Source organism: Manacus candei, unplaced genomic scaffold (genome assembly GCF_025592945.1).
Source record: "Manacus candei isolate 608988 ecotype Guabito, Panama unplaced genomic scaffold, ASM2559294v1 h1tg000049l, whole genome shotgun sequence".
NCBI classification, from domain to species: domain Eukaryota; kingdom Metazoa; phylum Chordata; class Aves; order Passeriformes; family Pipridae; genus Manacus; species Manacus candei.
In genome coordinates, this window is record NW_026138097.1 from 14,890,448 (window position 1) to 14,901,453 (window position 11,006).

General features: G+C 38.3%; 1 long non-coding RNA gene across 1 annotated transcript in view; it reads right to left on the reverse strand.

Annotated features, from left to right (window-relative positions):
* The window catches only part of LOC127476401 (uncharacterized), a 38,806-nt gene extending 28,011 nt beyond the window's left edge, over positions 1–10,795 (reverse strand). The window contains exon 1 of the long non-coding RNA XR_007906592.1: positions 9,614–10,795. This is a non-coding gene — a long non-coding RNA (uncharacterized LOC127476401). The remainder of the gene's footprint in view (positions 1–9,613) is intronic.
* Positions 10,796–11,006: the final 211 nt, after the last annotated feature.

Consider the following 11,006-nt stretch of genomic DNA (forward strand, 5'->3'; position numbering starts at 1 on the left):
TCGTTCTTCTCACTCTCCACCATACTAGAGGAAAGATGGGGAACATGTAACCTTAAGTATGAAATAATTCAGCACTCTGCCATGCTGTATATCCAACCATTGGCCGATCCTAGTAAAAGCTTCATGTTTAACAGTTAAGTCAGAACTTTTTTCGAGACATCAAGACAAGTGAGCGGCATGAAACCTTGAGCAGCATACTTGGCTAAGTTTTCAAAAAATACAGACTTCTTACATAATAATATCCACATCACCTGTTTGTCAGTGTGCCATTCACTGACAAAGAATATCAACAGGAAAGGAAAGTATAATTTAGGAAGGAGAAAAGGTGTTTGACGCACAGAAGTGATCCTTAGTTTTACCAAAGGTGAATGCAGAAACAGAAATAGTCAGAATTACTTTAGACTTCTTTTGGCAGTAACACATCAAGCTTTTATAATTAATACTACTATTAATTAATAGTCATAATTGGTTCTCTGGAAGCTCCAAAGTCAGGTTCAATCATTGCTAAAGAGCAGTGGTGACCGAACCTCTCCATGTTCAATGAAGAAGGCTAAGGATGTTAAGTTAGCCTTTGCCAGGGGCTAGAAGTGTGAACATGAACAATTCTTTTCCCTCTTTAATATTCATTTATACAAGTCAAATTCTGATCCCATTTATAACAACATAAATCTAGAATGACTCCCTTGCAGCCACTGGAGTGAGTTCAGATTTACTGCACACTCTGTAAATAAAAATAGAATTTAGCCCATACACATTTAATTATCTTGTCTAACAGATCATGTTCCTTGATGAAAGGAAAAAAAAAAATCCCAAACTACCTCAGACTTGAGAATGAGCAATAAAAAAGGTAGCACTGAGCAGCTCCTGCACCAGCAGTAAGGTCCCCAGGAAAGGTAGGTAAGTACAACCTGAGGAACAAACCCATTTCTTTATGTTTTTCTGGAGATCTTAAATTCTGTCAAAAGTATATTCAGCTCTGATAAATCGTAAATATACTGTAGACTTGCTCCATTTCCTAGGTGTGTTGCTGATTGTTAGTAATTTACACTCAAGATATAGCAACGATTTGCCATTGGCTTGGGGGAAATTGTTTTGCTGCCTATGATTTATAGCTATGATTTGCCTAAGAGTTTTATGAGGTAGTTTTTCCTGAATATGCCCTCAGTGAAAGGCCCCCAAACACAGGCAGCTTACAGAGACCCTCAGACACTATCTTATTTCTCCTTCACCCAAATAACATGAGATTGTTCAAATTTTGTATTACTTTCACTCTTCTTTCTCTTGCTCCAAAAAATAAAATAAAAGCCTACTATGAGGCAAGGCAATATTGACACTATATTGACTGATTGCTGGGTTTTCACAGATATCATGATATGTAGCACATATAGCACATGCTGTTAGCACATGTCTATCTAGGCATGATATATCACAGCATTCTTAGTGACTGTGACATATCAGTTAATCTGGGCAAGGTATAATAGACTATGATATGAGAGATACCTGGTTACATCTGCATCTCACAGGTAGGCACCTAGACCTTACAAGTTAGGAAGGTCTAATGATGCGGGGAAAGTGCCAAAATCTCGCTTCTTAATACTTGTTAAGAAGGGGCCATTTACTTTGTTAAGAACATGCCCAAGAGGATGTTGCATGGCCTGTGACTGCTGAGTACCCGACTGGGCAATACCATGTCTCATCATTCATATTTTGAACCTAACTTATTACAGGGCTCAGAACAGCTCTCAGCATTATGTCCATTTTCTGTAAACTACTTCCCTGCCTTTTTTTTTCTTGGCAGATATTTTCCCTAACAGCTACAATCAGTTTTTGAAAAGACATGTGGCCAAAAAGTTATCTAGATATTCACAGATGTTCTATATTTTATTTAATTAGCAGATACCCTTATGCTATTGATTACTTTTTATTGTTATTGCATTAGAACTTCTGAAATAATGATATCCCATCATTGTGCTGGAATTTGGAAAACATAGAACAGACTATTTTACTGTAGCTTAGATGTAGTTGCATGTTAAACTTTCCAAGGTCAGTGCCAGAACTGTAGCAACCAACCTAGCAGTTGCTTATTGCATTTGAACACTTAAGTGGATTTAGAGGTTACAAATAATTTGTTCCAAAATTATTTGTCCAGATCTCTGTTTTGCACATATGTTCGCAAAACATTCCATAGTGACTAGTGACACTCAGCAGCCCATTAAAATCACTTCCAGTGACCCTGATAATCACTTTATAAAAGCCAGATGATTTATAAGTGTGTCACACTGGAGTGCTAAAACCTAAAGTACTTAAAATCTGCACTGTAAGCAAGAGGATCACTACATGGAATATTTCACTTTTCACTGTTTGTTAATACATTAGCTAGACACACAAATCAACCAGGTTGCAGATAAAATGTCAAGTTTTCTGGCAGAAACAGAGGAATAGTGAGGAGTCATAAGAATATTATCTATTCAGTAGTATCCTGAGCATGTATTGGGCATCCTGCTTTTCTCAGTCCTACCATTCTGCTTTGTAACCTGATGTGTGTCATTCTACATCCTTTGATTTGCGTCAGTCTAGACTACTCAGGTAACAAGCTGGCTGGGGGAGATCTACCATTTTCCAAGTGCATTCAAAGAGACATGCTTACACCAACCACTCTGATTTTGCAAATGGACAGTAAACTGTAAGGCATGATTGAACTTCCACTGAAATCACCGACAAACCTCTCAGTTACTCCAGTTTTGGATGGGGTCCATCCTCAGCTGCTCTTCTTGAGTATCTGATAGGAAACCTGCTCAGAGAGAAATCCAGTATGTGAGACAAAAACAGAAGGGAATGGTTCCTCCCCACTCACCTCTCCTCCTCTGCACTTGAGCATTCATCTTCCACTACTCTGCAGTCCAACTTTTCAGCCATTATTTCCAGGAAATATCTAATCTAGGAGAGGGAAATGTGCAAGGCAAAGAACAAAATACCAAATATGTCTATCCTATGACAGAGTCACAAGTCTTAATCATCAGAGTAGAAAGCTGTCTTCTAAATGTCCTCTAGATGCACTAGATACAAATGTACTAAATGCAAAACTCTAAATGTACCAAGTCAAACCCTCCAGATTCATTTTGTCTTATCTTGCAGACATATAGGCAGCAGCGTCGACCTGAAACATCAAGCAGAGGAGGAAGCATTTACCTAATTCAGATATTATATGCTGCCTAAACAACTGTTCCCCAAAGCCTCCGAAGAGAAGTTCACGAGCTGAACTATACGCTACAGTACACCACATGAACTATTCAGCACCTTCTCAGAGTTTTGCTTTAGTTTCTGCTTGAAGTTCAGATTTCACATTTAAACAGAAGGAATGCTGATTTATATATTAAACACAAATTTCTATAAATTCAACACTACAGAGTTTTTGATCACACATTAGTTCCTTAAACTTCTAAATATAAAAACTTTGCAGGCCAAAAATATCAACTCTTCTCTTACTTCTGAGATCATAGGCATTGTGAACTGTGGCTAAATCTCATCTTCCCACTTTGATCTTAGTTGCTGAACATCATAGTTCTGATGGTTTGCAGAGCTACATGGGAACACAGTGTTCAAAAGACCACTTTTTCACTTTATTGCGATGCAGTAAAATTGCTTTTCTTTTACTCACCAACTGCCATGACGTTTAGAGAGATTAGACATGTAACAATTATCAGCAATGTAACTTGTACAGTAGGGAAAAAAAAAACCAAACCAAACCAAACCAAAAAAAAAACAAAACCAAACAAACACAAAAAACCCCAAACAAAAACAAAAAAACACAAGCAGACAAAAAAGCACAAGCCCCCCAACCAAGTCTCTTCTCATGACCACCAGAAAAAAAGTAGGGAAACAGGAAGATGGGACATTCTGCAGTGGCCTCACAGATCATGAACAACGGCCATAGCTGAAGTCCACATTGCAAATACTGAGTTTTCACAGCTTTGGCAATGTACATCACGGTAAGTTGCTGCACTTGCTCAGCTGAGGATTGGCAGACAGTAAAAAGCTAAGTGTGGTATTTGCCAGAAGAATCTTAGGGTTTTGATTTAAAAGAATCAAAGCAGGTTTGGTTTAGGAATACCTTTCTCTGCTACCGTAGATGAATGCAAGAGAGGGAGGAATTTATATTGACACTTCATACAGGTTCAGAAATTTGGCTTTTTATATTCATGCATCATTCACTTGAGTAAGTCTTATTTACATTAATTGATTAAGGAACTACCCTTTTCCTTAGGGGAAATATTATGTTATCAGGCAGTAAGAACTTATTCTTCATCATGCCATCTCCAAAAGTACACTCCCAACTATAACTTAATTTTTTAAAAAAATATTTGCATAAATAGCAGTTTGACAGATCGAGTGTAAATGAAGAGCTGTTAGGCCTATCAAGATACAAAGCGTCATATGCCTGGGTTAATCTACATGCCTATAACAACAAATAAAACAGAGATGAGAGTATGTTCCAATAAACACTGATGTTATAAGCTCTGAATATCAATTATATACATTTCTTTTTAAATAATTGATAATCAGTGGTAAACCACAAGTCACCTCCAGCTACCATCCATAAAGTATAGTTTTCTACACTAGGTATGCAACGAATTCATTTTTAAGCATGTCTGAACTTTTTTGTCATGAGCATCAGACTGAATGCCTGTAATAAAAATGACAGCGAAATAAGAATAAATGGTTTAACGTTAGCAAGAAATAGGGCTTTGCTGTTTCACCTTTGATGACAGAATCACAAGTTTAGTTCTCCCCTGAAGTTAAATGCAATGTTCTCCCGCATCAAACCTTTAGCGCCTCTTTTTTTTCCAAGATTGCAGCAGCCCAAATGTAATTTGAGTGAATTCAAAAAATGCACTTTGTAAACAGATATTTATTGCCTACAAGATAAATAGTCAAAATACATCAGATTTATTGATGCCTTGGGAATATGGTATTATGGCAGTTTAGAATGGAACTGTGAGCAAAGTCACTGCAGAAACTGATTGTGGATCAGTCTGCACATACAGTGAAAAAAAAGCATACAAAAAATACATAGGGGACATAACATTTAGGATAACATGACTAAACCAAACACACTGCAGCTTTTGTAGCAAACTATTCAATGGGAATATGCACATCAAGTGCCTAGAATTTATTTCTAAAAAAGTATTTCATACTCTTAAAGGAGAAGAGAAAGAAAGAGAGAGAGGGAAAGAGAGAGATAGAAAGAAAGAAAGAAAGAAAAAGAAAGAAATAATAAAGAAAAAGAAGGAAGAAAAAGGAAGAAAAGGAAAGAAAGAAAGAGAGAGAGAGAAAGAAAGAAAGAAAGAAAAAGAAAGAAAGGAAGGAAAGAAAGAAGGAAGGAGGGGAACAATCTATTCTAGTCATGCACTTTGGCAGGGTAAGTAGTAAGATACTTACATTTCAGCAGGTGAGATTTAGACAACAGCAAAACTTTTTAACTGTAGGAACAGTTAAGCCTTAAAATAGATTGCCTAGAGTGATTGTGGAATCTCCAGTTGGAGGTTTTCATTAGGATATTAGACACAAATCTATCAAAAACAATACAGATAATATTGATTCTGCTTTTTGATACTTCTTCTCAGCCTGAAAAGACCATCATTGAGCCAGTGTGAATTTAATCTCGTTGACACCATAATTATAAAATTTGTTTCCACCCTCCTCATCCCTAAGCTTACCATCTTCTTACCAATTATTCATTTATTTGAAATTTTTACATGATAGTAAGAGCTGAAATGTTGCATTTCAAAGGTTGCATTTTAAAGGTACGGTCTAGTCACAGCTGAAATTTGTGATGAAGAGTCAATTCAGTACAATCTTGGACTCTTGTTTACTACATACCAGAGGGAGACAGGCAGGGAGTATGAACAGCCTAACTTTAGACAGCACAGTCAGCTGGGCCAGTTGTCAGCAGAAAGAAATCATTCCTCTCACAGGACCACAAAGCAGGCTCCTGCAGCAAGATGCTCTGAACTGTCCTCTAGGGTAACGTATCTTTTTCTACCAATTCAAGAGCAACCCAGAGCTAACTAACTGATAGTGTACTACCCCAATATACCACATAATGGGTCTAATTTCAATCAGATTTTTACAACAGGTTAGAGATGAAAAGTTATCAACAGCTATGGCTTCCTAGAAGACATTTCCCTCTCCTTCTTCTTGATTCTGAAAATCATTTCCAGCCTTGCAACACCTGATGTGTGCACGCTCCCCAGGACAGACAGTGTATAAGTACACTGTTTGCTTTGAATTAGAGAAAAACTTCCTTGAGTCGTTCCTCATAAACTAAACAGATGACATTAAAGGAAACAGTGAATAATCTCCTTTGGGTTAAAAAGGGTAATGAACAAGTGCCAAACAGATTTTCACTGAGAGTGCAAACTGATTTCAAACAGGCTGGTTGCACTCTGGCTTGTAGTGGTAGACTGGTTGTTGTTCACTGCTGTATATTTAAATTATGGACCATCTCCTAATACCTTGAAGCTGCTCTTCGAGGGAAAAATATCTATGCCAACTTTATATCTATATATGTCTAAGACTCCTTTAATGAGAGGCTATTCAGAGAGGCTTGTATGTACAGGGGTGGTTTACGGATTTTCAAAGATTTTTACGTCCAAGGACTTCTGATTTACCCTGCAAGGTGCTCACCCTGCTTAAGTAAGCTCTGCAACCCTTCAGTAGTGCCTTAGTGAACAGTCCTTCCTGTGCACCTGGAAGGTGCTTTCCACCTGTGAGTGACAGATAACTTACATCACCCAGCTTTTCACAGCCAGTGAGACAAGCTCCTTGAATTGGCTCACAGATTCCGAGCAGCAGCACAACTTTTAAGTAGTCAAACCAAAAGGCAGGTAGTGTAAAAATACCCCTACAGTGTTCCACAGCTTAGATGGTCCAACACATGAGGAAACGGGGAGATTTTTTGACAGTTTTTATTTTAGTTTAAAATGACCAAACAGAAGCAAAAGTCAGAAAATCATCTGGGGTAAAACCATAATCTCGCCAAATATCCCATCTAGCTTGAAACTGACATCCTTTTTTTTTTTTTTTTAAGATAAAGATATCAAAAGATATCAGTAAAGATAGAACTAAGTAAAATTTGGAATGCAGTAACTATGGGTTAACATCATGGATGCATCTACCACTCAAGTCCTGACATGGTTAGCCTGTCCTCTGTTCCCTGACTAGCCAGAGTGACTGCCCACTTATTCCAAGATAGGGAAAATCCACTTGTGCATAAGGAGTCCCTTCAAAGACATAATTTTGAAGAGGGACCTTGTGATTTAAGCTAAGTGGAGATGGAAATTCAATATCTGTTTCTAGTTTCTCTCTTCGGTGTCCCTTTAAGACCTTTTCTTTCACTATCATTCAACTTGACATGGAACCAGAACAGGAAGCTGAAATGCCAAATGACTGGAAGAAAGACTATCCTTGTGGTACTGCCGACCACACCAAATACAAAGACACAAAGAGTTTATTCTCTGAAGTCTCCCAAATCCAATTCCTTTGCAGTTATGCAAACTGAACACTTCACAGGTTTTTGGAGACTAGCCCATCACTAAAAGGAATAAGAAAACCTTTCTGTATCCAGAATTGGAAGGCTTTTGTCTCCTTCACTGGCATGATCAAATGCCTTTTTTTCCCCTCTCTTATTTTCAGATTTCATCCAGCAGATAGAAAAGTAGACAGGCACACTTTGTGATTAAGGTAGCTTTTCCTTTTAGAATTTACACAGATGAACATAAACAAAACCGAATATAAGCACAGCCCAAACAAATCACACAAGGAGCCTAACACTATAGGTCAAATTCCATTTCTGCAACAATTTTACCCAAAACAGATGTATAGCTAACCTTACAAAAACATGCGAGCCTCTATTTTGGCTGCTGGTTAAGAACCTTCTATGCAGTCTATTCCTGTCAAGGGCAGAAGATACTCCAGATGAAAAAACCCGTGACCTTCAGAAGCATACATGCAAAACCTATTAACTTATTCTCTAAGTACACATGGACAGTGAAGGCTATTGATTTCAGGGATATCCAGCATTTAGAAATAATTGGTTTTCCTCTAGCACTCCTCCCCACTTCCACTAGCCTTAGATGTAGAATGATGCAAAGATTCAAGTCCAGGATTACTTTTCCACCATGCACTATGGATGATTCTCAAAAACTCCCACTTTACAGATGTGACCCTGAATCCAGGTAAAGACATTTTAAAATCCTGATTCCTGCAATAGCTGCTCAATTAAAAAAAAAAAAAACAAACCAAAAACCAAAAAAACAACAACAAACAAAAAACCCAAACAAAAAAACCAAACAAAAAACCCTAAAAAAAAAGGAATGAGAAAGAGTTTATTATACATCTGTAGGCAAAGTATTGCAGGATAAATTCTGGCCCACCCTGTCCTCATCATGAGCTCACCAAGAGCTATGAATCTAATTACTTCAGTAATTGAATGAAAATATACCCCAGCCTAATTATAAGCAATGATATTTTTTAAGTAAACTAACTATAAGATATCAATATATGATAATCAAAAATATGCAGCATAGGTCTTGGATTTTGTGGGAACAATAAATCTCCTTCTTCTAGTGGCATTCTAAATTGTTTCATTCACGAGTCTCCGTATCATCTTTTAAAAACCTTTGCCTAGTCCCCCTACTAAAAAGAAGTCCAAATTGACTGTTGTTCATTATTTACTATGCTGAAGCGGCACTGTTTTCCCAAGGTGTGGATCTTGCTGCAAATCCAAGTGCATGCTGCCATTCCATGAGACAGGTTTCTTAGTCTCTTCTGTCAGGTTGGGAAGGAACATCTCACCTCCCTATTGTTACCGTGTAATTTCTGCTAAAGCCATGCTTTTTTTAATTGAAAAAAAAATTTAAAAAACTGTTTCTCCTGTTCTGACTTTGTTCAAGGTGTATTACACGCACACAGCTTCTTTATAGCCAGACAGCCTAACCCTACAGCTGAGACAAACAGCCCTCCTCCAAAGCCTGGGCTGTCATTTCAGATTTCTTTCCTCTCCCTCCTCGCTTGTTTTATTTTATTTTTGTTTTATTTGTGACTGGAAGAAAGAATAAGGGGAGGGTTTAGTTTGGATTGGTCTGAATCTGCAAGGGTCAGAGGTTTCAGATCTTCTCCTAATCGATTTGTGTGTGCTGAGTTTCATAAGGGACAAAATGTTTTATGCTCTCTCCAAGTGGCGCAAAAGCACAAGCCTGGTTCTCTCGAGTAACAAAGATTGTTTCTGAGCAGCTTTTCCCGAGGCACCGAGTGATGCAAAGAATGATTGGCAGATTGTGTGGCCCTGAATAAATGAATAGCACACATATGTTCTTTTTCCCCTTTCCTTTCCCCCTCTCCTCCGAGAGGGTTTCCGCCCCGTGTCGGAGCGCGCACTTGTAGAGCAGCACCTGCGGTTTGCTGGATCTTTCAAGAGACCTGGCGGCCTGACAATCCCACGGCGAAGGGCTCGCTTAGTAAACGCTTCTGAGCCAAAAAGCCATTTTTTTTTGGCTCGTTTCTGGCGCGAGGGGTCGGCGGGCGCCATCCGCACGCCCACACTGCCACCTACCGCGGACATCCCGCTCCGCTCCTCTCAACACCGGGATGCTGCTGGCTGCGGGCTCGGTAGAAGAAAGCCAAGCTGAACACACTTTCTTTGCCACATCATATGCAAGGCAGCGAGGACTTAAATCACGCTGCCTGACTTCACCTGAAAAAAAAAAATAATAGAAAGGAAAAAAAAAAATTTACCGTTGTTGTTTTGAAAGGTGGGAAGTCTCATACTAGTATCCCAAAAAGAGAAAATTGCCCCTGCACAGCTGGCCAGGAGTTCTTTGCTGAATGGTGTTAATCATGGGCACTATAGCAAAAAAACGAAACAAAAAACCCAAACCAAACCAACCAACCAAACAAACAAATCACAACCAAACAAAAAAACACCAAACAAATCTAAAATCAAAACAAAAAAACAACTTGCTGACTGTATCTAATTGAGATAGCCCAGCATCCTGCCTTGTATCTAGCCCTAATGAGCTTTGACAGTTCACATTGGGTTTAGCAAATAGATGGCAGCCAAAGAATCATTTCCAGTTATTGTCAAACGTGGTTGGAGACTGTATTTACTTTTTAAAGACAATTATTGATCTGCTGTTACACAGTGGTCATCCGTTTCATTTATCCCCTATGCCATTAGGAACAGTGTCACAAGTTCCCAGTTTAATGGAATTAGATCACTTAGGCAACTGCCAGTTCCACGTGACTTTAACTCTTCTGCTGCCACACTGCCCTTCCCATGCCATGACTTACTGATACTCCTGCAAAATCTGCTTGGTCCTAACACTCTTCTAAAGTCAGTGTTGCATTCTCAGACACCAGAAGTTCGGAGGTAAACGATTTCAAGATGCTGACCTTGAAATAATGGTACATGAATCAAGCCATGAGGCAAAATAAACAAACGAACAAAATTAGATTGTCATTAGATTTCACCATCTCATTGCCACAGTCACATTCAAGACTTGTGCACAGAGTTAAACAATCATACCTTAAACAGAGAACTTGAATTAACACTGGAAAAAAATAGCCACAAGTTGTGAATAGAATTTGGTTTTAAACATGTTAACTGATCTTGCTTTTTGTGAACATATGTGTGAGGAAAGTTTCCTTCATGTTAGTATTTACAGAAAAAAAATTTGGGGCCCAGTACTTTTGTTGGTTGATCACAAAACAGAACTGTGTTATACAGTGAATTAAATTCTTTTTGTAGGGAAAAGGAAGCTTTAAAGTTCTAGCTTCCTTTTGGGATTAATACCAAAAAAACTCAACAAAGAAACAACCCAAAAAGCCCATACATCAAATTATTCTGACAGGTCCAGTAGATCTTCAAGGCTCACAGAATATACAACTTATTATATTTGAGCTGTTAGATACAAAAATAGCACCATGTAATTCAAGTGACCAATTAT